Source organism: Pteropus medius, unplaced genomic scaffold (genome assembly GCF_902729225.1).
Source record: "Pteropus medius unplaced genomic scaffold, Ma_sr-lr_union100, whole genome shotgun sequence".
NCBI classification, from domain to species: Eukaryota; Metazoa; Chordata; class Mammalia; order Chiroptera; family Pteropodidae; genus Pteropus; species Pteropus medius.
This window is the reverse complement of record NW_024355521.1, coordinates 1,251,081-1,257,126: the sequence shown is the minus strand read 5'-3', so window position 1 is coordinate 1,257,126 and position 6,046 is coordinate 1,251,081.

The following is a 6,046-nucleotide window of genomic DNA, read 5'->3' as shown; positions in this document are numbered from 1 at the left end:
ATAATTTCATCCAATCATAGACATCTTGCCTTTTATTGGTAAGTTTAACCTTTTTATATTTATTGGATTTGACTTTTTCCTGCTATATTATTTTATATTTTCTATTTATTGTACTTTCTGTTTTTTTATTTTTCTTTGTTTTTTACTTTTTATAATGAAATTTTCTTCTGCTGGTTTAAAAGTTATAAATGCTATTTTTATTTTTTGGTAATTGCCTTTACCTTAAAGCCCATACTCAGGTCTATTTAATTCCTACCAATTTCTAAAATCTATCTATACGTTTATCTTTCCCTAACAAACCAGTACTTCTACATCTTTCTCATGTGTCACTAGATTCCTCCAGCATAAGGTCATTTATGATCATATTGTCCAGAATTTTAGTTTTGAGATTTTATTAATAAACTTCTAATTCTCGTTTTCTTTGGTATTAGTTTTTCTCCTTCCTTCCTTCCTTCCTTCCTTCCTTCCTTCCTTCCTTCCTTCCTTCCCTTCCTTCCTTCCTTTTCCTTCCTTCCTTCCTTCCTTCCTTCCTTCCTCTTCTTTTCCTTCCTTCTGCCAACAATATACTTTATTCACTGCCTTCCATGTGTTGAATTTGCTTCAGTTTTGTTTTCATTGAGGCTTTTGCAGTGCCCTGATTTGACCCCATGTCTATTGAGATAATCGCCACCCCCTCACTCCTTACCTACATACCGGTCATAATTGTCTTGAGGTTTCTTGTTTACAGTTCATAGTGTTTCTTGAATCTGTGGCTTTATTTTTTCAACAGTTTTAGCCCTTTCATATCAAATGTATCTTCTGCCTCACTCTTTCCTTCCTGTCCTAGTTTTCTAATTGCTGTACGGTAGTTAAACTGTATCATTATCTCCTCTGAAACACTTATCTTTTCTTTCTTTCCTATTCTGTTGCCTTTTTATGTTTCATTTATTTATATTTTCTTTCTATCTCTAAATTGACTAATTCTCTCTTCAGCAGCATATAATCTTCTGTCAAACACAATCCATTGGGTTATTCATTTCTATTATATATTTTTCAGTACAGAATTTCCACTTGTTTGCTTTTAAACTTTCTACTTTTCTGCCCAAATTATCAATTTCTATTTATCTTCTTGAACATAATGAAGGATTTGATGACTACCATATCTGGGATTCTTTTGGGTCCTTTTCAGTTATCTTTTGTTGCTGCTGGTTTTGTTTGTTATCTTGCCTTCTAGTATGTGCGATTATTTTTGTTGTTGTTGACTGAATATTGTATTTGCATAATTGTTCATAGAAATAATTCAAGGCCTAGGATGATAATGATATTTTTAACCAGAGAGGATTCACTTTGTTTTCTGCCAGATGTCTGGAGGCAGCAGTGCTCTGGGGTCACTTCAATACAATTTTAGATTTTGAGATGGTTTGAAGGTGCGTTTTGATCTCTGTAAGTACAGCTTGTCTACTCTATTCGCCTTTGCTTTTAGGATGCAGTCCTTTGGGATCCCAATCCAAAGAGAGAATTGTTTACTAGGTGCTCTCCTTCTTGGCAGGTTCTGGACTCTAGTCGCCGTTTCCCTAACTATCCAAGGGTGTTAAAAAAGCACCACTTGATCTCTTAACTACCTCTCAGGAAATGCTTCACCTAGAAAAGTAGTCTTAAATATGGGGCTTCAATTTCTCAAATTCTCTCCTTTTCCAGATCCTGGTTCAGTAATTCTTCACTAATTTGTTAACTTTCCAATGATTTCATGAAGAGTTTTAGATTTTCTCAGTTTTACTAGTTTTCTCTAGTGGAGAGTTGGTCAGAATTACCTAGTTACCAATACTGGAAACCCAAACCCTGCCTTACTCCTAACTTACTATGGATAAAACACTCTAATAACCAAGATTTGCTAAGAGACAAAATGACAATGGAAATGCTAACAGTGTAACCATTACCCAAGCACCAAAACAATGAACAGAAGTGCCACTCAAGGGAGATTCCACAGATATACAAAAACACAAGTGTAGCACAGTTGAAAGTGACTCAAAGAAACACTGATAACAAAATATCTTTCCAGGTAATTGGGAGTATCCCAACTTTATTTGAGAATGTTTTATATTCAGTTTATGATCACAGCGTTATAGTAGCTTTTACTAGCCAACAGTGGTTGACTGTAAGAATGAAAGTCGGTGGACCTGAACAGCATTTGTCCATTCTGGGATTTGTTCTCAGTTGTCAACATGGTGAGGTTGGCTGACTCACCAGTGAGCCTCAGACCATACTTTGAGAACCACAAGTGGTAACATTTAAAATTCTTGAACCAAGGCTTTCGTGAATGGCCTTCACTAAATGTTTCTGTCCTGCGATCTCAGTCTCTCTCTGATTAGGTTACAAGATGGATTGTGTTTCTACTGATTAGATTTAAAACACCCTTCTCCAATCCACCCTAATCCTCACCGCAGCCTGATAAAATTTTTTGTTTTCAAAACCCCTGAAGGCTGATTCTGCTATCTATTATGTATGGGTTTAACCAGATGAATTGTGAAGATTCCCAAGTTTTAGGGATGATTTCAACATTCTCCAGACCAGACGACTCTCAGCAAACAGCCTTAGATAACACGTTTGGATAAATACTAATCCCATTCCTTAACCTCCCCAAGCCTCAGTTTTTCTATTTTTAAATGGAAATAATAATGTTGTCCATGTGATAGGTATTTGGGGAGTTTTAAATGAGATAATGAATGTAAAAGTACTAGCACAGAGCATGGCACACTGGTAAGCATTCTATAGGTAACAGGATGTCTTATGAATTTGTTAGAGGTGATGCTCTGCTCTGATAGGGTTACTTTGGAGCTGGGCAGAGGCCTTGGGTCCTTTAGACTTAGAGCAATTCCTTAAGGGAGACCGGGGATAAGTGATTAGTATTCTGTTGGGATTGCAGCATTTGATGGGGTAAGGCCCTGAATGGGCAGAGGTATCACATGGCTGTGACTAAAAACTGATATTAGAATCTCTATGTTTGAGAAGTGAAAGTTAAAACTTAAGACCAAAGAGTTAGTTATGGATCTCCAAATGAAATCGTGGGACACAGAGCTTGGTAAGACTCTGGAAAATTTTTAATTTTCTCGTATCTGCTATGTTTCCTTCTCTTACGTGTTTTCCTATTATAGCTACTGGGCACTTTCCAGTCCTTGCTCCATGAGGCTAAATGCTTTATCTGCTTTATTTCATTTAAGTGTTGTTATATTAACCTCATGTTCCATGAGAAAAAAAAAATGGAAGTTTAGAGAGGTTAAATAATTTCTGTTCAGGTTTAAGAGGTGGATCTCTGAATACAACATATTACTTTTAGGGTTGTAGAGTTTGAGAGTTGACACTCTAAATGTCTGTTGAATTCATTCATCTAACAAACATTTAATGAGCGTTGACCATATATCCTGGTCTCTGGAGATTCAGAAATGAGTAATAAAACAGCTACATGCATTGAGTGCTAATTCCGTGTTAGGCACTTTATTTCTGTTAGTTCATTTAAGGATTGTAACCACCCTGTGAGAAGAGTATTGGTATCCTTCTTAAGCAGATAAGGGGGCTAAGACTTGCCCAAGGTCATACAGACAGAAAGTAGCAGAGCTCAGGATTTTTAACCTCCAAGTTTTGCCTTTTTGACATAAATTTCACTCTTATTTTTTAAATAAAAATAACATTATTTTAAAAATAAAAGTAATATATACTCAAACCATTTAAACAATATGAGTGCTAATTTTCTCACAAAACTTGCCAAAACAGGGTGTTAATAATCATTAAAATTTTTACCAATGTACTTAATGATGAAAATATTATATCACAAAGTTACATATCTTTTTTCTCATTTTACAGCTTTATGAGGTATATATTTAACATATCATAAACTTCACTCATTTAAAGTGCACAGTTCAGTGGTTATTAGCATATTCTCAGAGTTGTGCAACCATCATTACAATCTAATTTTAAGACTTTTTCAACACTCCCCAAAGAAACCCGTACTCATTAGCAGTCCCTCCACGTTTCCCACTCATCCACTCCTCAACCCAGGTTAGTTATTTTTTATGTGTTTAACGGCCATTAGTGATTTTATGTCTGTTTCATTTAGACTGATCTTTTATAACTGATCAGAGAAGTTCTGTAATTATCATGAAGATTAACCATTTGTCTACCATGAATATAGCGATGTTTTAAAACTATTTTCTCATTTGTTCTTTGTTGCTGGAATCTCTTACTGCACAGGTTAAATTTCTTTCAATTTTGAAAATGATTTATTGGTTTTGATTCATTATATACATTTCCCTCCTCGAATTATAAAACTTTCCCCGTGTATCTTCTGGTCTCTTATAGTATCGTGGTTTGCCTAAGCTTTCAATGCATCTTGGCTTTAGTTTGAGATAGAAAACCTATATCTTATCGATTACTACTGATTTGAAAAATTACTTTAATCAAATGGCCAAATTTCTGTGCATTTTCGAAACTGAACAGAATGACAACAGCTAACACTGAGTCCTTACAAAAAGGGTCAGCCGTATGTTTTTGGTTTAATGTTTTGCTATCGCCATCTTGAAATTCTTAATTTTGGATAAATGGCCCTGCATTCATTTTGCCCTATATCACGCAAATTTTGTACAGGTCCTGCTTACAAGTCCAGGTACTGTACTAAGCTCTTCATATATATTACTCTACTTGATCCTCACGGAATTTTGTTAAATAGCCGTTTTCATTTTCTTCTTCATTTTACAAATGGGGCAATGGGGTCAAAAAAGATTCAAAAAGGCCACAGAGCCAAAAAGCTGCAGCAAAGGAGTTTGATCCCAGCACCTGTCACGTCAGAGCCTTGTGAGGAAGCGTCCATTAATGCTACAGCCTGTTACAATCTGGGGATGAAAGTGGGAGGGTGCGGGGGCAGGAGGTCTCGTGTATAAACTCGCTAGTCCACTCTGTGGAGCGTCACTGCCCTGACCCCCCGTGCGCGGCTCCGTGTTGCGCGCTCCTGTGCAGATCCGCGGACCCCGCCTTCTACCCGCGGCGGCGCGTGCTCGCTTAGCGGGCGGGCACTCCCGCGCGCAGCGGTTGTGTTGCCTGCGAGTTTCCCAAGTTCACACAGGCCCCGGGTTGGCATGGCAACCAGGCAACCTGTTCCAGAGCCGCCTGCCTTCTCCGCACATGCTGCCGCCACCGCCGGAGCCTGGGGCCAGAGCCTATCCCATGATGCACCGCGCCAGCTCAGTCCCCAGTGGGCCGCCATGTTGTTGGAGTGAAAGGTAAGGGGGAGCGAGAGCGCTGGAGAGAGAAGATCGGGGGGCTGAAATCCATCTTCATCCTACCGCTCCGCCCGTGAGTATCCGCACCCCGCCGGCCCCAAACGCTGCTCCGGACCCCCAGCTAGCAGATTGTTCCTTTGTATTGGTGTTTGATTACGGTTGCGGGGGCGAGAAGGGCTTTGGAAAAGCCGCCGGGGCCCTGGCTTAGGCTTCTCACTCGCTGTTCCTCGTACATGTTTTGGAGTCAGCAGCAAGGCCCCTATTGTTATCAAAGGAGGGAGGGGGTGGGGACGGGGTCGAAGCGAGGAAAATGCCGGGGGTTTAGGCCCGGGCCCAGGGCATAGACATGCCTCTACATTTCTGCTCGACCCCATTCGAACACGAAGATTGATGTTGCCATTCGGGTTGCTTTTTTGATGGGTTTGCGAAGCCTTGAGTCTTCTGTGTGGCCATGAAGTGTAATTCTGTGCCACTCTGGATTTCTTTGACTTCTTGAGATTCCGTGGCAGCGCCGAAGCAAGAGGAACAATAAATCGCTTCAGAAGCCGCCATGGCCCTTTTCTGCAGGCGAGACCCGCCATGGGGGAACTTTGCGAGCCTTAAACGTGGAGAAGTGGCGATCAGGAAGTTTCAGATCGCTTTTTAGGCTCCTGGATGCTTGTGGCCTTTTGTTTCCGTGAGAGCTTGTGTTTTTGGTGGGTTCTTCCTCTTTGAGCCTCCCTGTGTTGATGCGTGTCTGTCTTAACTCAAAGAAGGGTTCACCCCTCGATAGTAGGAAAACATACACAATACTAGAT